Raw genomic sequence first — 23463 nt, 5'->3', positions numbered from 1 at the left:
ATGAAACAATGATGTGTTTCACTGATCAAGGGGATAATTTATTGATCAAGGGGATAATAAATCAAGAAATACTAGCATCTCATGGTTGGAAGCCTGCCTCATGAGTTAGGGGAGAAGGCATCTGGAATAGAGAAGGGATCTCTCGGAATGGGAGATGTCTGCTGAAAGTAGACCAAACAATGGCCTTTCAGTATCTATACTGCAAACCATAATGCCCCAAAGCAGAGAGAGAGTAAGAAGGAAATTGTCTGCCAGAATGGCAGGGGGTGGGATGGGGTGGGGTGGGGGTGATGGGAGGGATACTGGGAATATTGGTGGTGGAAAATGTACATGGATGAAGCAGTGGGTGTTCAATAATTGTATGACTGAAACTCAATCATGAAAGCTTTGTAACTATATTCCACAGTGATTCAATAAAATAAATAATATTTAAAAAAAGAAATACTGTCATCAACATATGTGCACCAAATGAAGACTCAGCAAAGTTCATAAAGCTTCTCACAAAACTAAAAGAACACACTGATGAAAACATAATAGTAGTGGGATAATCCCACATGCCACTTTCTGCACTAGACAGACCAACTAAACAGAACATGAGATGCTGAAAGAAACGGGATTGTTGTAAATATGCAGAACTCTGCACCCAAAACAAAAGCATCATTCTTTTCTAATGCACACAGAACATTCTCTAGGACAAATCACATATTAGGGTAAACTCAAACATACATAAATTTAAAAATATAGAAATTGTACAACTACCTTCTCAGACTACAATGCCATGAAAGTAGAAATTAATCACAGAAGAATAGGAATATTTCCAACATTTTGAAGCTGAATAAAACATGTCTAAACAATAATTTAATCAAAGAAGAATTCAAGTAAGACAAAAAAAATTCCTTGACACAAGTGAAAATGAAGACACAGGTAATCAGAATACAAGCAAAAGGTAAACTAAGGCAAAATTCATAGCAACGCAGACCCACATTAAGAGAGAAAAAATAGCCCAAATTAAAGACCTAAACACACATCTCAAAAATCTGAAGGAAAACCAAAGAAATCCAAACGTAGTAGAAGGAGGAAAATAATAAAAACTGGAGCAAAAATCAACAGTACAGAAAAGAAATCAAATCAAAGATCAATGAAACAAGGAGCTGACTCTTCAAAGAAATAAACAAGATAAAACTTTAGTTAAATTCACAAGGAAAAAATTTTCAAATAAATTGATTCAGAGATACAAAGGGATCCTTCAGAAATTCAAAATATATTGAGAGGTTACAGATCTTTCAGAAATTCAAAATATAATCAGAGGTTACTATGGACAACATTATGCTTAAGCTGGAGGACCTAGAAGAAATGAATAGATCCTTAGATTCATGTATGCTCCCACAGCTGTAGAAGGAGGAAGCAGAAACTCTAAATGGGCCAATCACAAGTAAAGAGGTTGAAACAGTAATTAAGAGTCTCCTCAAGAACAAAATTCTGATTCAGAGGGGTTCAATGGTGAGTTCTATCAAACCGTAAAAAAAAGATTTACTACCTGTACTCTTAAGCTATTCCAAAATATGGAAGACATAGGAATCCTTCCTAATACCTCTGTGAAGCTAACATTATACTAACACCCAAAGCAGATAAAGACACTTCCAGAAATGAAAATTTCAGACCAATCTCCCTGATGAATATCAATGCAAAAATCCTTAAGCAAATCTTAGCTAAACAAATCCAACAACATATGATAAAACTCCTATGCCCTGATCGTGATTCCTCCAAGGAGTTGCAATGATTGTTCATCAAATGCAAATCAATTATCACAATAAGCCACATTAATAATAGTAAAGATAAAACCATACGATCATATCAATTGGTAGAGAGAGCTTCTAACGAGATCTAACATCCATTCGCGATTAAAAAAAAAACCCTCCACAATATAGGAGTGGAAGGAAACTTCCTCCAGAAAATGACCATATATAATAAGCCCACAGCCAGTCTTTTTCTTAATTGTGAAAAACTGAAAGCCTTTCCTCTGAGATCAGGTACAAGACAAGAATGTCCACTCTCTCTACTTCTATTCAACAGTCTTAAAAGTCCTTAATACAGCAATGAGACAAGAAAAAAGACTAAATGGGATTCAAATTGGAAAAGAACTCAAATTATCTCTATTTGCAGAAAGCATGATGATGATGATATACATAGAAGACCCTAAACTAAAGAAGCCACACCAAAAAACCTTTTAGAAACAATAAACCAATACAGCAAAGTGGTTGACTACAAAGTCAATATATATAAATCAGTCACATCCTTTTTATTTTTCTTTTTGGGTCAGGAATTCAGTAACCCCCGCAGTTCTCAGGGATTACTCGTAGTTCTCTCACTTAGGAATTATTCATGGAAGTGTTCAGGGGACCATGTGGGATGCCAGGGATTGAACCAGGGTCAGCTTCATGCAAGGCAAATGCCCTATCCACTGTACTATTGCTCGAGCCCTATCAATTGCATTCTTATATACAAAGAATGAATCAAAGGAGAAAGCAATAAAGGAATCCAACCCATTCAAAATAGTATCCAAATACATTAAGAATTTGAGATCAAAAAGAATCTTAAGAAAAAATGTGGAGGGGGGCTGGAGCAATAGTACAGGGGGTAGAGTGTTTGCCTTGCATGAAGCCAGCCGGGTTCAATTCCCAGCATCCCATATGGCCCATCAAGCACCGCTAGGAGTAATTCCTGAGTGCAAAGCCCTGTGCATCACTGGGTGTGACCCAAAAAGAAAAAAAATGTGGAAAACCTATACCATGATAAACCTCAAATCAGTTAAGAAAGAGAGAAGAACTAAGGATAGTTCTTCTGTTTATGGATAGGAAGAATAAATATTATCAAAATAACTATCCTACAGAAGCTACTATATAGATTCCATGCAATCCCCATCCAAATTCAGACATTTTTTCAGGATCAAGGAAAGTCAATAATAAACTTTGTATCGAATCAGAAAACAACATGAGTAGCCAAAGCCATACTGAAAAATAAGAAATTGTGAAGTATTTAATTACTTAATTTGGAACTATATTATAAGGCTATAGTGATCAAAATTGCATGGTACTGGAACAAAGACAGACCCTCTGATCAGTGGGTCTGAAATGAATATCCTATGACAAAACCCATATGGGCAGTTAATCTTAGATAAGGCAGGCGAGAACATGAAATTGAAATAAAGATTTCCTCTTCAACACATAGTGCTAGAAAAACTAGATAACTAAATGTAAGAAATTAAAGCTGGATTCATATCTTACACCTCACACAAGAGTCAATTCAAAGAGGAACAAATACCTTGATATCCAACCAGAAACTATAAGATATGCAGAACACTTCAAGATTTGGACATCAAAGTTTTCTTCAATGACCTTGTATCACTGGCAAAGGAAATACAATAAAAACTAAACAAATGGGACTAAATAAACCTAAAGAGCTTCTGCCTGGCAAAAGAAACAAGGCTAAAACTGAAACACAGCTAGCTGAATGGGGAAAATATTTGCTTTCAACACATCAGATATCCAGGCTTTATAAAGTACTCAAAATGATCAATAAAAAATCCAAAAACCCTCTCAAAAAATCTGGAAAGGAAATGAATAGATATGGCTCAGAGGAAGATAGGCTGACGGCCAGCTGGTACATAAAAATATGCTCTTCATCACGTATCAACAGAGATATCCAATCAAGATGACAATGAAATAATATATCACACCAATGAGAATGGCACATATAAAAAGCTGTAGGAACAATGCATGTTGGTGTGGGTGTGGTGAAAAAGGAAATCTCATCTAGTGCTGGTGGGATGTTGTCTGGTACAAACCTTAATAAAAGCAGTGCAAAGAGTTCTCAGTAAACTTAGATTTGAACTGCCGTATGAACCAGCAATTTCACTTTGGGTCATAAATCCCCAGGGCATAAAATCACACTATCTTTTAAAAATTTTTATTGAATCACTGTGAGATACAAGCTTTCATGTTTGGGTTACAACCACACAATGATCAAACACCCATCCCTCCACCAGTGCACATTCCCCACCACCAATATCCCTGGTATACCCCCCCTTTCCCACCCTCCCCCTGCCTCAATGGCAGACAATATTCCCCATACTCTCTACTTTTGGGCATTATAGCTGGCAACACAGACACTGAGAGATCATCAAGTTTAGTCCATTATCTACTTTCGGCACACACCTCCCACCCCAACTGTAAAATCACACTCTTATAAGGACCTATGCACACCAATATTCATTGCTGCATTTAGTACAATAGTAAGATAATGGAATCTACCTGTGTCCAATGACAGATGAATGGATTATGAAGATGTGGTGTATATATGTACACAATGAAATATTATGCAGATTCAAGGAACAATTAAATAATTTAATTTGCTGCAACATGGTTGAAACTGGAAGATACCAGGTTGAGTGAAGTAAGCCAAGAAAGACACACTGAGGATGATCTCACTTAACTGTGGTATGTAAGATACTGGATGAGGAAATGTTTTCCAGCAATGGGGGATGCCTAGATCACCATTGACCCCAGTGTTTAAAGAGGAGAAGGACAGAGAGGAAAAGAATTCAAGGGGAAAAGAGAATGGTAAGTAATGGTGAACAGGCAACAGGGCTTTAATTATATGGATGTTGATATGGGTGAGTGGTATAGCCATATATCTGAAACACAGACTCAACACTGAAACATGAGATCTAAGCTGGAACCACTGGAACTTTGTAATGTGTAATGTGTAATGAGGCCCTATTTCCCATCAGTCAAATTTGTAGGGCCCAGGTCTCTGAGGCATATGTTAGTGCAGAAGGAACGGTGGAGTCTTAAAGATGTGCCCTGAACTGGAGGTTCTTCATCCTCTTAACCACTTCTTCAATGCTCTTGAAAGTGTTCCATGCTGCTCTCTTTCTCCTGCACAGTTCAGGTGCCAGGTTGTTTGTCATGTTGAGTTCTCGACCTAGGTACACTTAACTGCTGCATTAGGAGATGTTAATTCCGTTGAGAGCAAATGGAATGACAGCGACAAGTTCGTTTTTCATGAACATTGTCTTGGTGAGATTCAGCTGTAGTACGAACTTTACACACTCGCGGTCAAAGTCGGCCAGGATTTGTGCTGCTTGGCTAATGTTTGGTGTTATTAGAATGATGCCATCAGTGAAGCAGAGGTGGTGTAGTTGCCGACCATCTATCTTCACTCCCATTCCTTCCCATACCAGTCGTCGCATGACATTCTCAAGGACAGCACTGAAGAGTTTTGGTGAAATGGTATCACCCTGCTGAACCCCTCTCTTTACAGAGATGATCACTTCCTTGTAGAATGGTGAGATCCTGGTGGTGAATCCACAATACAGCTCATGGAGGATCTTTATGTACTGAGTTTGAATGCCCTGTCTGGCTAGGGCTTTGACGACCACTTCAGTCTCAACAGAATCAAAGGCCTTCTTTAAATCAAGGAATGTTAGACAGAGCAGCATCTTGAACTCTCATGAAACTTCAATGAGCTTGGTCACTGTGTTGATATGGTCGATCATGCTGAATCCTTTTCGGGACCCGGCTTGCTCGCATGGTTGTCCTTCTTCTAATGTTCTGCCTATTCTATTCAGGATGACTCGAGTGATCAACTTGTAGACGATGGACAACAGACAGATTGGGCGATAGTTGCCGATGTCATGGATGTCTCCCTTCTTGTACAACAGAATGGTCCTGTTGGGTTTCCATTAGGACAGAACCTTGCATTTGGATAGGTAGCATGTGAAGAGCCAAGCCAGTGTATTGACAAGTACTGGCGGCAGATTCTTCAGGTGTTCAGGTCTGACCTTGTCTGGACCAGGTGCTGTATGCGTCCTTACCAACGAAATGGCATGTTGGATTTCAGAAGTGAGGACGTTGGGAACGATATATCCACACTGTGGATTTTGGTATGTGGTCAGGTGGATGTGGCTGTTGAAGAGATCCAAGTAGAAGTCATAAATAATCCTCTCCATTGCCCTTCTGGAAGATGTGATAGATCCATCAGGACGTTGGAGGGCAATCATCTTAGTCTTGTAGTTGGCAAAGGACAGGCAAGCATTGCAAATACTTTTCCTGGCTTCTGCCACATTGGCCAACTGCTGCTCTTTTCTCTGAGATCTTCCTTTATTAATTCTCTGCACAACTTTGTGAGCTTGGGTGTTAGTTTGTGATTGCCTGAGGCTCGAGCCAAACCACATTTGCAAATGAGCTCTAGAGTTTCCGAAGACAGGCGTCTGTGGCTTTCCCAATTTCAAAATTCCTCGAGCAGTCATGGAGGTGCTGAACCAGTCGATCTTGTCAATGATGATTTTGTCAGTGATGACATCTTCCCATGTTGCTGCAATAGTGCCAAACAGCTCCCAGTTGGTGGTCATTCTGGGAGTTCTCTTTTTAAACTTAAACTTTGCAGTCCTTTCTCCCCACTCTGTGAAGTAGAATTTTGCACGAAGGAGGCGGTGGTTTTATAAATAATTTTTCAATATAGATAAGCATTAATAAATTATTTTTCTTCTTGCCTTTCCACTCAGTTTTGCTGTCGGTGTTCTAAGGTTTGCTTTCCCTATTTCCCAAAGGCTTTCTCGCTTCCCTACTTTTATTCCTTCATATTCCACATATGAATGAGTTTCCTGCCTATGTTTTCCTCATTCTTATTTTATCTAGCATGATGGCCTCCAGTTCAATCTATATTAAATATACTTATCTTCAGTAGTTATACATTTTGTATATATATCACAATCTTTTGTCTATTGTGCTGCTGTAAACACAGATGTGTATATATATTCTAAAATTAATTTTTTATCTTTGGGCATATTTGTGGGAGTGAAAATGGCTTATGTGGCAGCTATGTTCTTATTTTTCTGAAAAATTTACACAGTTTTTCATATAGGTTGGAACAATGTAAATTTCCACTGAAATTACACAAATTTCCTTTATCTCAGTATCTCCACCAGCATATCTTGTTTCTGGCCTTTCTGATATAGGCTATATTCATAGATGTTAATTGGTACCTATTGTTTTACTACCTTGATAAGTGATGATTAGCATTTTTGTACAGGCCTGTTGGCCATGTTTGTCTTTGGTAAAGTGTTCGGCTTTACTCACCTTTTTTATGGGATTGGTTTTCTGTTGAGTCTGATAAGTTCCTTATATATCCTAGACACTATTCCATGGTCAGGTGTGTATTTTCTTCAATTCAGTAGGAATTGTTTTAATTTTGATATTACCCTATTTAGGTGTGAAAGCTTTTGAGCTTGATGCAATCACACTTGTTTTTCCTTTTCTTTCCCTTACTATTTAAATTGAATCTCTGAATACATCATAGAAGTCAGTATCATGGAGTATTTTGTCTATGTGTGATTTCATAGATTTTCTGATTTAGGATTCAATATCTATGGCTTTAATCCATTTTGTGGTGGCTTTTTTTGCATAGTATAAGATGGGAGATCCAGTTTTATTCTTTAGCATGTGCTCCAGTTTTCCCACCATTATTTATAAAAGAAAATTCTTTCTCCATTTTAAGCTCTTGTCTCCTTTGTTAAAATGACATGTCCCTATAATAATTTAATTCTGGCCTCTCCCTTCAATTTTATTGACCTGAGTATCTATTTTGACTCCAGTAACATAACTGTTTTTATTACTACAGATTTGTAGTATATTTTAAAGGAGTAGGGTATGGGGCTCACATTCTTCTCTTGTCTCAGAGTCACTTTTTATATTGATAGTATTTTGTGCTTCCATTTGACTTTCAGTGACATTTTTGCATTTCATTGGAGAGTATCATTGGAAATTTACAGGGATTACATTGAATCGTAATATGATTTAAGTGGGATGGCCATTTTAACAATGTTTACTTTTCCAATCATTGAGCCTGGAATATTACGGGCTTTGTTGGTATTTCTTTTAACTGTGATATAGTTTACAATGTACATGTATTTCACTCTTTTAAATGTGATTCATCCATACTTAATTTTTTCTGCTAAAAAAATAAATGGTATTTTTGTCTCTCTCGTTCTGACTCATTTCACTTAGCATGATGCTCTTCATGTTCATTCATTTACAAGCAAATTTCACAGACATAGAGGGACTGCACTCATTTGTGGAGTGTAGGGTAGCATCACATGAGGCTGACATCCAAGGACGGTAGATACAAGGGCCAGGGGGATTGCCCCATAGCTGGAAGACTGCTTCATGAGCGGAGGGGAGAAGGCAGATGGAATAGAGAAGGGATCACTAAAAAAATGATTTCTGGAGGAAGCAGTTGGGATGGGAGATGCATACTGAAAGCAAATAATGGACCAAACATGATGACCTCTCAGTGTCTGTGTTGCAAGCCATAATACCCAAAAGTAGAGAGAGAGTATGGGGAATATTGTCTGCCATGAAGGCAGGGGGAGGGAGGGAAAGGGGGGTATACCCGGGATATTGGTGGTGGGGAATGTGCACTGGTGGAGGGATGGGAGTTTGATCACTGTGAGATTGTAACCCAATCATGAAAACTTGTAACTATCTCACAGTGATTCAATAAAATTAAAAAAAATTAAAAATATATAAATAAATGGTATTTTTTAAATTGAATCACTGAGAGAAACAGTTACAAAGCTTTCATGATTGAGTTTCATCATACAATTATCGGACACCCATCCCTCAACCAGTGCTTATTTTCCACCACCAATGTCCAAGTATCCATCCAGCCACATCCCATCCCACTCCCTCTTTGACAGACAACTTCCTTTTTTCTCTCGACTTCTGGGCATCATAGTTTGCAAGAGAGATACTGAGAGATGATCATGTTTGGTCCTTAGACTGCTTTCAGCATACATGTGCCATCCTGAGCGATGCCTCCAACCATCGACTTAGTGGTTCCTTCTACATTCCAAATGCCTTCAATGTCAGCATATCAGGCAGACTTCCAAACCGTGGAGAAATCCTCCTGACCCTACTCTCTACTATCCTTGGGTGTTAGTCTCATACTATGTTATATTCCACAAATGAGTCCAGTCATTCTATGTCTGTCCCTCACTTTCTGACTCATTTCACGTAGTATGATACTGTCCATGTCCATCCACTTATAAGCATATTTTATGACTTCATATTTTCTAACAGCTGCGTAGTATTCCACTGTGTTGATGTGCTGTCGTTTCTTTAACTAGTTCTCAGGAACTCAGGTTGTTGGAATACCTGAACAGATCTATCACCATCAAGGAAGTTGAAATAGTAATCTAAAGTCTCCCAAGAAACAAAAGACTTGACCCAATCTGTAGGATGACATTACTTTGTCCTCTCCCCCCTTGCCACGAGTAGCTTGTCCCAGTTTTTCCCGGAGTTTAGGCTTACCCCAGTCTCACCCATCAAGGTGTTCCCAAATCTCTCCCATCCATTTGTTTAGCTATAATCACTTCTCTATTCTCTCTTCCCCAAAACAGTTAATCCAAGGCTTTCCCTTAATCTGACTCTGCTAATTTGTAAAGTCAGACCTTCCTAGGACACTGAATATTATAACATTGCCTTTCTCCCCTCTTTATGCCTTTTGAATAATTTACTTTAAAGGTATGTCTTTTTTGTATAGACACAAGAAGACAATATTATGTTTTTGTAACTTGGTAATTAATTGGCTTTGAATATTATTCCCTCCCGGGCATCTGCTTTCTCCACTAAAGCCTCAGTTGCCCTCAGTTCCTAGCAACCTAAAAGCAGGGTCCCGACGAGGGACGGGATGGATCCAGGGCAAGCGGTGAGTTGTGTGCTACCCTGGCATCGAGATGGGCCTGGCCGAAGTGCCTAATTCTTAACTATAAGTCAAGAGCTTGATCATAGACAAATGCTGTCATGATCCAAAAGTAATGATGAGACTAGGACCCTGCTAGGGATAGGAAAGACTGATCTAGCCTGAGCACTGTAGTCTGAGATCGAGATGGCCCCTGGAGAACAATTCTATAAGCTTTAATGCATTTCTTATTGTGTCCATACAAAATGATTAATATTATGAATTCTTATATGTTTGCTGGCAGAAGAGAGGAAAACACACTCATGGGACTCCACCCTTGGGTTGATCCTCCTGCTGAAAGAGAATTAAGTCCTAGGAGAAGCATCCCCTAAGGGAAAGGAACCTCAACCCTATTGATGTTGACCACACCTATGTGTACACCCCGACCCCCTCATGCTGGGGAGATTTAACTAGGCTGTAAGAGTGGGTTAGGGGGCCAGATCCAGAGATCCAGAGAGAGATCCAGAGTTGGGAGAGAAGCAGGGAGGAAGAATGAAATAAACTGATAGAGCAACCAGTTTGGCCTTCTTCCTTCCGTCGCCTGCCCTTGACCGACAGCACACACAGCAGTTCCAGGGCACCGAACGCGGGCGGTGAGACAGAGCCGCCCGGAGAGGCTGCGAGTGTGCGCGCCCCTCAGCGTGCTTTAGTTTTTTACACCAACCGGATTCACTAGATGAATTAAAGAAAACCTACTTCCAATCCTGATCAAGCTTTTCCAGGATATTGAAGAAACAGGAACACTTCCAAACAGGTTCTATGAGGCACATATCACCCTAATACCAAAAGCAGAGACACCACAAAAAAAAGAGAATTGCTGGTCAATATTCCTGATGAACAAAGACACAGCGATCCTCAACAAAATAGTAGCAAATAGAATCCAATGACTCATCAGAAAAATCATACATCATGGCCAAGTAGGATTCATTCCAGGGGGTGCAAGGATGGTTCAACAATCTCAAGTCAATCAACATAATACACCATGTCAACAAAAGAAAAGGTAAAATCCATATGATCATATCAATAGATGTAGAGAAGGCATTTGACAATGTCCAGCATCCATTTATGATGAAAAACTCTCAATAAAATGGGAGTCGAAGGAACTTTCCTCAGTTTAGTCAATGCCATCTATCACCAGCCCTACACCAAGACTTATTCTCAATGGGGATAAACTAAAAGCCTTCTCTCTAAGATTAGGGACAAGACAAGGTTGCCCACTCTCACCACTTCTATACAATATAGTACTAGCCATAGTAGTTACGTAATAAAAAGATATCAAGGACACCCAGTTAGGAAAGAAAGAAGTCAAGCTATCACTTTTTGCAGATGACATGATACTATTCTTAGAAAATCCCCGACTCTACAAAAAAGCTCCTAGAAACAATTGGCTTGCATAATGACATGGCAGGTTACAAAATCAATACCCCAACGTCCATGGTTTTCTTACATACAAATAATAAAAGAGAAGAAAGATACATATTTTTTAAAATCTCATTCACAATAGTGTCTCAGAAAACCCAGTACCTCGGAATCAGCTTAACTAAAGAGTTGAAGGACCTATACAAAGAAAACTACAAAACTCTACAGGAAATAAAAGAGAAAACTAGAAAATGGAGACATATCCCATGCTCGTGGATCAGGAGGATTACCGTTGAAATGGCAATATTCCCCAAAGAACTAAAAAGATTCAATGCAGTCCCTATAAATATACCCATAATTTTTCAAATAAGCAAAATTCTCCTGAAATTCATATGGAATAAACCCTCACGATAAAAGCAATCCATGGGGAAAAGAAGATGGATGGCATCAACTTCCCCAATTTCAAACTGTACTACAAAGCAGCATTAATTGAAACAGCATGGTATTGGAATAGTAAGTAGTATTATTTTCTTGCTTCTTCCCCTTCTCTTTTGTTTTCTATACACAGGAATCCAACAGCTATTCATATATTGATTTTGTAGTTTGACACTTTATTGATTGTTCTTAGTAATTTTTAGGGAAGTCTTTAAAATATTTCTAGATACATTATATATGACATTGGAAAATAGTGATAATTTCACTTTTTCTTTTCCAATCTCAGTACCTTTAATGTTCTTATCTTATTTATTTGCTCTGAGAAAGACTTCCAATATTAAATTGAATAGTACTGGTAGGAGTGAACTTTGCTTTTAGCCTGATCTTAGAGGATTAACTCTTGAGTATAATGTTAAATGTGGATCTGCTATATATAGCCTTTACTACATTGAGATTTGTTCCTTCTTTTCCTATTTTATTGACTTTTAAATCATAAATGGGTATTGGATCTTGGAAAAAGTTTTGTCATATTATTTTATCTTTTTGATAATGCATTGTGTTACACTGAATGACTTAACACTTATTTTAATCAGAGTAAAAAAGCAGGAGTAACCCCTGAGCATCACAGAAAGTAGCACCCAAACAAAAATGTGTATCTTAACTCTACCATTTAAATAAATGTTAAGTCACACAAATCAATGTGTTTGTTAACTTTATTTTATCTTCACAATGATCCTAAGACATAGACGTGATTTTGACCCAAGTTTACAAAAAAGTAATGAGGCTCAGAAAATAAAACAACTTAATAAGGCCACATAGCTAATAAGTAACATAACAGGAACTGTAATGCAAATATGTTTTCCAAGCTTATGCTCGTAGAATGACACCATGCTGCCATATGCCTCTTCTATAGGCTAGCAAGTTTATGTTTTGTGACCCATTTTTGGGTTATGTGACTGCATATGTAAACTGTGAAAACTTTGTCATAGTAAAAGGTTTCTGAATGAAAATCAACCATGCAAAAACCAAAATCAAACAAAACCAATCAAAATCCGAAGTACTCATCCATATTGCATGTTTTAAATTTCATCCCAGGTTTCAATAGTAGAAGTTTAAGTACTGTTCTACATCTACTTTCTACAAGAATTTATACCTATGCAAATTTATAAATTTCAGGAAAATGAATGTTGTTCAACTTCGTAGTGTTCACACTGCAATTTTCTCTTCGGCTTTCTAATTACTCCCTATGTAATATCTCCTCGGTGTTGCCTGTCTTTTATTTCTATAGTTAATGTTCTTCCTTAAACCTAAACAGTAAAACATGAGTGACCAAATTGTAAAATAGTTTGTGTTGGACTCCAAATCATTATATTTAAAGCAAAAAAAATGCACCTATGGCCACAAGTGCAAATAGTACGATCCAAAGAGGGTTAACCAGACCCAGTGTTCAGTTGCTGATGAGCTTCGCATCAGTGCCAAACTATCCACAGTGAAAACCCCATGAGTGAAGGCACACTGGCCAAGTATTACAAAAGGCTGTCTAGTGCCAAAGGAGAAATAACCTCAAAAGTCAAATATGTTGCCTCCAAACACCAATCAGATCCAAGCAGTAGGTCTGTGGCTGTGGGGACTGAGGAAGGCTTTCTTTCGCCCATAAACCCGAGACCAGTTCTGCCCCCTAACTTGTGACTGCGTTAAGAGTCCCCACTATCCTAACCCCCCAAAAAACATGCAAAGTTCACTCAATACACGTTCATTCAGAAGTTCAATGTCAGGATATTCTCATTTCCCTCTCCAGAATGTCTCTGTGGAGCACATGGCCAGCATGCAGTATCCCCCCGCCCCAATCTGGTCCCTAATAGCCATGGGTCCCCTATTAACTGTGCTGGGCTATATTCAAAGTTTGAGTCCATAAGGGACCATGGCTACTATTCAGTGTTAGATGACTTCTCCAAACTGAATATTAACAGTAATAGAGAGTATTACAGAGTTGAAGCAGACCAAGAGATGTATTCTCGGAATTCCAAAATCTGTCCTCTATCACTGTATCACTGTGTCACTGTCATCCCGTTGCTCATCGATTTGCTTAAGCGGGCACCAGGAACGTCTCCATTGTGAGACTAGTTGTACTGTTTTTGGCATATTGAATATGCCACGGGTAGCTTGCCAGGCTCTCTGAGAGGGGTGGAGGAATCAAACCCAGGTCGGCTGCATGTAAGGCAAACACCCTACCTGCTGTGCTATTGCTCCAGCCCAACATCTATCCTAATAGTTGTAGGAATCATCCCAGGAATGACTATTCCTCTTAGAACAATCTGTACTTGGCTGTACCTGATAACCATCCTGAAGGCAATTTAAAACTGCATCGCTCAGTATCTCAAAACCATCTCCAGTCTTTTACACATGGTTACCAAGAAGACAACACGAGTGCAGAGCTATTGCCCAGAAGATTCAAAGCAAGCACCCCAGAAGCAATCAGTTTCCCACTTAGTTTTGCATTCCCAAAATTCTGCAACTGGAACATGTTCCAGCTATCCTGGAGACTATCCCATGCCTCCCAATACCCATCCTGAGGTGACTTCCCAGCCAGGACGTGCCCTGGTGATGACTAGGATAGACAGCATTTCTGACTCACGCCTCTGTGAGAGCAACCCTATTAGGCAAAGATGACATCCTCTATGCCGAGAACAACATGCCAGCTGGGACCCGCTGACCTTTGCAATTGAATCCTCTGGCCGCCACTCCTATCCTTTAAGTAACAGCCTCATGAAACCATGCTATGAGCAAGTCATGGTAAGGAGTGTTCCTGAAAAAGATGGAACAACTCTGGAGGAACTCTTGGGTTGGAATATGCAATGGTTCCAGGGAACATATGATTCCTGAGCACCAGTATCAGACCTATAAGAACCTCTGCAATATTTTTCCCTCAAACATTGTTCGTGCAGTGATGGAGAAGAATCCCCACACAGCTGATGCCCAGCAACTAGCAGCCTTGATTGTTTCTAAGCTTAGGTCTGCACGCTGACGTGACACAGGACTTACTCCTTTATGCAAATATGAACATTAATACCAACAATGTGCTAATACTATAATAACTGTAACTTATCGCTTGGTGTTGTACTGAAATGTATAATGAGTCTGTGAGGTCAGTCCATTATTGTCTTTATTCTAGGTGAAAAAAACTGAAGATCAGTGAGGTTAAATGACTTGCCCAAATCACGGTTAGGGAATGCCTAAGTCAGAACTCACACCCAATTTTTCAGAGTCTAATTCCTTCCACACATTTAGGATTGAAAGAATAAAACGCAGGAATAGGGGCTTAAATGTAAGAAATCCCAAGGAATTCCATTACCAGTGTTTTCATGGTTACATTCTATGTTAAAAAATATTCATGATACACCAAATTTAGGATCAAAGTATCAGGATCAGATAGGCTGAATTAATATTTTAATATTTTAATAATAATACTTAAAATATTGTTGCATGGATACATGACCATTAAATATTATATTAGCCACATTATAGAGTCACACCAAGGCTTCTAGTGCTGTATTTCAACCCTATTGTTAGCAAATAGCTATGTTAGCATGTTAGCATGTGACTATGTAGTTTGAGATGTACATAGAGTTCTATATAACTATTTGTATTATGATGGTGAGGAAATAGTCTGCATAGTTCATGGTCTACAGTTCCATAGATCACAAATCTGACATTATTTATGTTATACTAGTTTCAACTAGTTTTGAAATTGAAATTATATACTGCTAGAACACTGCTTTTTTAGATATCAAAAAAATCCAGCTCTATTTCCTTTGTAATTTTTACTTCGCGTATATTGCTATTTCTTAATTTTTAAGTCTCTTGTTCTCAGAAAAAGATCGGTCAAATGGCAGCATTCTTCAGCAGATGAATGATCTTAAGTCTCAAGAACAGTATGTGTTTAGTACACAAGTACAAAACTGCTTGCCCAAAACAGTGATTTTTACAACCAGTCTTATGCTTGTAAGACTCTACATTTTCCTAAAGAGATGGCCAAATTCATGGGGCATTAAAGTAACGCAGAAACTACTCTGATAGAGGGACTAATAGATGTTCTTTGGACTTCTATACAGTATTCAACACTACAGGATGAAATGTAATGGAAGTCAGTGAACAGTTATACAATTCACTTTTTCCTTCTGTACATCATTTGTGTGTTAAGGTCAAAAATGGGTAGTGCAGAATTATTTTAGGAAACAAAACCAGGGAGCAGAAAGAAATCAGTTTCCATAAGGGGATACCACATATTGGCTAATAGCTACCCTTTCAAATCTATATAAACCTAAGGGTGAACTTACCCTCATATAATTTTTAAATGTATTACTGAAGAAGGCAGAATGTTGGATTAATCAGCAATGTGTCATTTGTTTCTTGCTCAGGTAGGAAACTAAACACTTCCACAAAGAGGTGTTTCTTTTTGTTTTCATTGTTTTTTTAAAAGTTATCCTTAAACAGATTCCTTTTTTGAATCCAGTTCACAAATTTGGGGGACTGGAACTTGCTAATTTTTATGGTTGTTTTGGCCTGAGAGTTGAAAAGGCCTAGTCTTGACCTTTTATTACTTCATAAGAAGGTATGACATTGCCTATAAATGTTTCTTACTGTGAAATGCTGGGGGCTGGAGCAATAGCACAGTGAGTAGGGCGTTTGCCTTGCACGCAACCGACCCGGATTCGATTCCCAGCATCCCATATGGTCCCCCGAGCACCGCCAGGAGTAATTCCTGAGTGCATGAGCCGGAATGACCCCTGCGCATTGCCGGGTGTGACCCCCAAAGGCCAAAAAAATGTTTCTTACTGTGAAATACTCAGAATTTGAGCTGGTAAGGTTGTTTCTGGCAGTTTGATAATGGCTTGCATAACAGGCTTTCTATTATGATGAAACAGATGATCAAATAGATGATCATCAATAGTCCTAGATGATCAAACCTGTATCTGTATCAATGATTCCCTTTAGTTACCCACTTTACATTCATTCTCTATCCTCTAATATTTCTATCTTCCAATATATTATAAACTAAAAGACATAAAAGATATAATAGTGACAGTTGCCCATGAAGTGCTTGGTACTTCACATAAAGGCCACTTGATAATTTCAACACCTTTAATCTCTAATATCATCACGTTTAACTTTTATGCAGTTCATCTTCCTACCAAAAGGAATCAATGTGATCACAATATTCAGATAATAAAACAGGAAAGCAAACGATTACTGTTGTGAGCTGAAATCCTCATCCTGAACATTTAAGATAGTTTACTCAAAATTTTGTTAACTATGCCATCTTGCCACACTCAGCAGTGAAGAATCCTGGCTGGTGGGCACCGCAAGCCGGAGAATGCTCCAGACCCCAGACCGGGCCGACAGCACCAGGGTGTCCCAGATGGAAAAGGTGCAGTCTCCCCGCCGTTTCCAGATGGAATCCTGGCGACACTGAGCTTCTACTAACATGGCTCTGGTATGTGGGGACTGGGACTATTTCTCCAAAGTCCTTTCCTGATATACAAAAAACCGCTCAGGAACGGCTCCTCTGCCCAAGCGGCTATGATCCCAGAGGCACACAAACCAATCTCTGGAATGCAGCGGCTGCTCGCAGAAATGCTCCTAGTCTGTGAACTAAGCTACTGCCCCGTACCGCCCTGGGAGGGGAGGCGTTTTTGTCCCTTGGCCTTTTCCCCTTTACAGCAGCATGGAAACTGCCACCTTTCAGAACCAAGTGGACAGAGAGGCAGGAGCTTGCAGTGATGGGGCCCTCGGGAAATCTCGAGATGGTGGGGGCAGAACCGGTCCTGCTCCCCGCCCAAATGAGACCCCGAGCGGCTGCCCACAGACAACTCCTCTGCTCCTAACAGCCATGATTCCAGAAGCAAACAAAACAATCTCGGAATGCAGCAGCTGCTGGCAGAAATACCTCTGGACATAATTACTAAAATGCCAGAATTCCAAAACCAAAAGCAGTCGCGCGACATCATATGCTCTTCATTATCAGCAATAGAAAACAAATGATCTAATGATGCCTTTTCGGCAGGTCTGATTGTTTGGGGTAAAATTCCAAATAATAATAGTGGGTTTTCTGTCAAAAATTGAATGTAATCAAAGTAAGGAGAGAGTAAAGTAAAAATAATCTGCCACACAGGCAGGGTGGGGAGTGGGAGAGGGGTATACTGTATACCTGGTTCTGGGTGGTGGAACATGTGCACTGGTGAAGGGATAGGTGTTTGATCATTGTATGACTGAGACTTAAACTTGAATGCTCTGTAACTGTTCTCATGGTGATTCAATAAGCAAGTAAATAAATAAATAAATAAATAAGAGAATACAAGCAAGTATGTTAAAACAAAAAAAAATTGTCAACTATTCCCAGCACAGGAAATTTTTAAGGAAGCTTGTATGTGTTATTTCTTAAAAGCAATTGTTATACTCCATTCATAAAACGTGTATGAGCCAAAGCAGACATGACAATGCCAACGATAACTAGAAATGACCCTTAGTTATACTAATTGTATCTTTTCCCTAAATGTAAAGAAACAATGTACAAAACTACTCTAGTATAGAAACAATGTACAAAACAAAGTTTGGCTCTCACCCTTTCACCAAGGTTTGTAGCACTGTGTATCACAGTGAAGTAACCAAGGAGTGGTGAGTGAACTTTGACTTTCAAAGGGCATTACTAGGTTATAAACAACATTTTTTCCAAGGCCTCTTTAATTATGGTATGGACAGGTATTGTGTTTCCAGATTTAAGTATATATTGCATAAGTTATCTTCAGCCTAATAAATTTATTATGCCTTTGCAATATTTATTGTATAGAAAGTGTTGTTAGTGAATCAACTTTACGTGATCAAATAAGATTATAAAGAGCTACACAATTATGAACATACACATCCAGTTTGGTTCTTTGCTGTTAAAAGAGAAACAGTTTCTTTACATTGTGGTCGTCACACTTCTTGATTTTTCCATTTGTCTGCCATTATAAGACAACAAATACAAAAGCGCGATGCCCATCCCCACGTAAAATTATGATTCCTTTCTGGGGCTGTGTGTTCTAGCTAAGTTATTTTGTGTTGTTGGTTTGGGGCCATTCCTAGTGGTGCTCAGGGCTTACTCCTGGCTGTGCACTTAGAGATCAATGCTGGGGGGACTCAGAGGATCATATGTACAGCCAGGGATTGATTGAAGCCTCGCCAGCTTCATGCAAGGAAAGTCCTGCATGTGGGGACACCTGTACTACATTTAATTCTACTAGAAATGATTCCAGTATATTTCTAGAACCTTGTCTAGAACGGTTGATGCTTTTAAAAACTCATCAAAATCTGTCACATTGTAGCTGACTATCTACATAGGAAGATTGACTCTGACCCCAGGATAAATTAAATATTCTAAAGAGGCTTCTTGCATAGTGTTTTATGTGGTTTTTACAAAGCAGTATTTTATAGCGATGCTTTGTAATTTTAATTATCTCACTGATTTTCTGAATTCAGAACAATTCTGTGTCTGTTCACGTCCTAGATTTAGTAAACTTTTGTTTTTTAAATTTTTTACTATTTTATTTTCATTTCCCCCTGAATATGTGGACACTGAGTGGCATATTTTTATTTTAATTTCCCCCTGAATAAGTGAACCTTATAGTGGCATGGCAGATTCAGAGCCCCATTTCCATACATATTCTCTCCTACTAGTTTCAAGAAAACTTCTAAAACCTATATTTTTCCAATTTTTGATATTATCTTTATAGTTACTCAAATATTGATATCCATTAGCATTAGCAGTGGGTTTTCTTCTAACATAGAAGAGTTCATTTTGAGAAGTACTCAACTACCATTTTAATCTGTGCTGTTTAAGTAGGGGACTTTGTACAAACACCCACTTTGAAGGTCAAATTTTCAATATTTTATTTTCCTCAGTGAACTAAGTCTGAAATTGCACATGGAAAGGTATGTGAAGCTGCCCATAGAGCACTGCTCACCTCCCCAACCCTTCTCTGCCTTTCCCTAGTTTGTCTATGCTCAAGCCTGACACTAAAAAGTAGACTAAAACAGAAATGACACCACATTTGGTTCTACTGGAAATCATTCCAGTATATTTCTAGAACCTTGTCTACAATGGTTGATGCTTTTGAAAATTCCTCAAAATCTGCCACATTGTAGCCTACTCTATACATTGGCAGACTGACTGTTTTTAATCCTGGTTTGTATATCATTGACCATAGTAGTTTGGTTTGTCCATTTGTGGGATTTTTAAAATGTTTAATGCTTGTAATCTTTTATAAATTCTATTTGGGTTTTTTGTTTGACCCAAACATAATGTAAGTCTCAATGACAAAATACACTAAACAGGGATGAGTGAAAATATATCCTCTGCCCTAGTTTCCCTGTAATGATGCGTGTACAACACTCTGCGATGTTTATCTTAGCATGAATGCGCTATGAATATTGCATGTTTTGATTTGTTATAGATTTGCTATAATTATGATGAAAAATGTATCACTGACAATAACAAACCATAACCATATTTATTGACTGCATAAAATCTTTGCCTACTAACTATTTATGGTTCTTTTTCTTTAAGAACACAGTGGCCAGACAGTACTGCAGGTAAGGTATTGGCTTGTGTAAGTCCTACCTGGGTTAGACCCCAGCATCACATATATTCCTCTAAGAACTGTCAGGAATGATCCCTAGATACAGAGCCAGGAGTATGCCTTGAGCACAGATGGGTATGGTCCAAGACTAGAACCAACAAAAAAAAATATCAACAACAAACACCATAGCATACCTACATATGCACACCTTGGTTTACACCTAAAATGTTTATTTCTATCCTTGGGACTTGGATGGTAAGATAAAGTATCAGCTTCAAAAATGAGTTCTTACGGTAAGCAATTTGGCCTATAATTTTCTATACTTAAATCATAATGGTTATTAACTGATGCTTCCTACACTGCTAGGCTGGGCCACTCCTTCACTGGTGGGTCAGATTTAGGTGGAGAAGTCAGGGCCCAGGCTTATTTCTACAAACTATCTACAGTCTCTTCCCAGAGTAGATTCAGGACAATTCCTTCAGTTTCTCCTTAATCGTAAGCAGAAAATCAGCAAATATGATCACACGTCTTTCTAATTTACCTCCCTGGCATCAGGACATGCCACTTCTTTCATATAACCCATGTTATTTATCCTACCAGTACCCTAACATGCCATATTTTTGTATTCCCTCCCTTCAAGTCCTTGGAGACTCACTGCTAAATGTCATGTCCTCTAAAGTACTTCCCAACTCATTGTCCAGAAACAGTACTTCCCCTCAGTAGGCCCTACAAAAATCTTAAACAATCTTGAACATAAATATAAGGAAGTATGTCATGCTTAAAATTATGTCAACACATTAATTCCTCCCTCCGCAAACAAGGCTCTCCCTAAGACTAGAAAGTCAAGTTCATCAGTCATGAATTGTCTCCTACAAGAAGGGGTGAAATGCGGCTGGAATTTCATGCAGCCTTGCATGCAGTCGATGGGCCTAAGTTTGATTCCTGTCACTCTATACAGTCCCTTAAGCCCAACAGGAGTGATCCCTGAGCACAGAGCCAGGAGTAAGCCTGAGCACTGTCAGGTGTGGGCCCAAAAGAAACAAAGAAACCCACGAGTGTAGAGCGATAGTAAAGTGTGTAGGCACTCACTTTGTATGTGGCTGACTTAGGTTTTATCCCGATACCCAGTATGGTTCCATGAGCCCTGCCAGGAGCGATCCCCGAAGAGAGCCTAGCAGGGTGTTGCTCACTGGGTGTGGCCCAAAAATCAAGTTTAAAAAATGGTGAGGGAGACATTCAATTATTTCCGAATAATATAATTTCTGCTTCTTATCCTTGACTACCACATCTGCATCTCAGTTAAATTCATGTAGTTAAAAGGCTCTTTTTCAAGAGTGGTTTTGTGCCATACCAAGCAATATTCAGAGCTTACTCTTAGTGGTCCTCTCAGGGATCACTCCCAGAGGGATTATGGGGTGCCAGGGATTGAACCTGGGTCAGCCACATACAAGGGGCTACCCCATCTTTTTCTAATTGGTGATATTTAGATAGAAAGAAAAGGACAGTGGGCTGTGGTTGTTTAAGGTCAGTCTTCTTTCTCTTCCATCCCTTCAGCCCAAGAAACTGGACTTATAAATTTTGAATAGCAAGAATGCTCCAGTCAACAATTATCCTTGGTTTTCATTCACCAAAAACCTGGACTAGAAATGAGTATGCTTCTGTGGAATATAAAATAACAGAGTAGGAGACTAATACCCAAGAATAGTAGTATATAATACCAGGAGGTTGGCTTCATAGCTTGGAAACTGGCCTCACACACTGGGGGATAGTCATCCCAGATAGAGAAGGGAACACCAAGTAATATGTGATTGGAGATCCTGCGCGGGAAGGGAGATGCGTGCTGAAAGTAGACTAGAGACTGAACAGGATGACCACTCAATACCCCTATTGCAAACCACAACACCCAAAAGGAAAGAGAGATATCAAATTGGAATGTCCCGCCACAGAGATGGGGTGGGGTGGGGGGCATGGGATTGGGGGTGGGTGGGAGAGATACTGGGTTCATTGTTGGTGGAGAATGGACACTGGTGGAGGGATGGGCTCTCAAACATTGCATGAGGGAAAAACAAGCACGGAAATGTGTGAATCTGTAACTTTACCCTTACTGTGACTCACTAATTAAAAAAATAAATAAATTTAAATTAAAAATAAAAGAAAATAAAAGAAAGGCTTAAAAAATTAAAAAAAAGAAACGAGTATGCTTTTTTAATCCTTAAAAAAAACTTATGGAGCAAATGTTACCCTTATACATATAAGGAAACTGTGACAAGTGCTAGAGGGTACAGTGGTTAGGGTAGGAGAAGGAGGAGAAGGAAAAGGAGGAAGAGGAAAGAAACGGACAACATTTGCCCAATGCTCCTCTCCTTCTCTTAGTTCAGTTTGAGGTACATTAAAGCATTTTACCAGATTATATGGATACCTGAGTCATTTTTCAAGACCCTCCAGTGAATCTTCCACTCACATACAAAGCATGATAAACATTAGAGGGAACTTTCATATCTATTATTATTTGATCTTTATAAGTCTATGAGGTAAATATTATCTTCATCTAATGGAGAAACTGTAACTTGATTTGCTGAATATTACCCTCATGAAATGGCATAATTTGCCTGGAAATTTTACCTCTATGCCATCACACGCTTTAGTGCAATATCAGGATCACCTGAGCACTTTATTAAACAATACTGTTGCTCACCCTCAAGCTTTCTGATTTAGGTTAAGAGTGAGGGTCACATAGAAAGATTGCACTCATCTGTGGAATATAAAATAACAGAATAGGAGACTAACACCCAAGAATAGTAGAAATAAGCACCAGGAGTTTGGCTTCATGGATTGGAAGCTGGCCTCACATGCTGGGGGAAAAGGAAGCTCAGCTAGAGAAGGGAACATCAAGTAAAATGTGGTTAGAGATCCCACACGGGAAGGGAGATGTGTGCTGAAAGTAGACTAGAGACTGAACACGATGGCCACTCAATACCCCTATTGCAAACTACAACACCCAAAAGGAGAGAGAGAACAAAAGGGAATACCCTGCCACAGATGCGGGGTGGGGTGGGGTGGGGGCAACAGAATTGGGGGGTGGGAGGGATACTGGGTTCATTGGTGGTGGAGAATGGACACTGGTGGAGGGATGGGTTCTCGAACATTGTATGAGGGAAACACAAGCACGGAAATGTGCAAATCTGTAACCGTACCCTCACAGTGATTCACTAATTAAAAAATAAATAATTTTTTTTTAAAAAAGAGTGAG

The 23463-nt window shown here is 39.1% G+C and overlaps 1 pseudogene; it reads left to right on the top strand.

The window, feature by feature from the left end:
- The window catches only part of LOC101553628 (probable ribonuclease ZC3H12B), a 44894-nt pseudogene extending 29801 nt beyond the window's left edge, over window positions 1–15093 (top strand).
- Window positions 15094–23463: the final 8370 nt, after the last annotated feature.

This window comes from Sorex araneus, chromosome X (genome assembly GCF_027595985.1).
Source record: "Sorex araneus isolate mSorAra2 chromosome X, mSorAra2.pri, whole genome shotgun sequence".
Taxonomy (NCBI): domain Eukaryota; kingdom Metazoa; phylum Chordata; class Mammalia; order Eulipotyphla; family Soricidae; genus Sorex; species Sorex araneus.
This window is presented reverse-complemented; position numbering and strand designations above follow the sequence as displayed.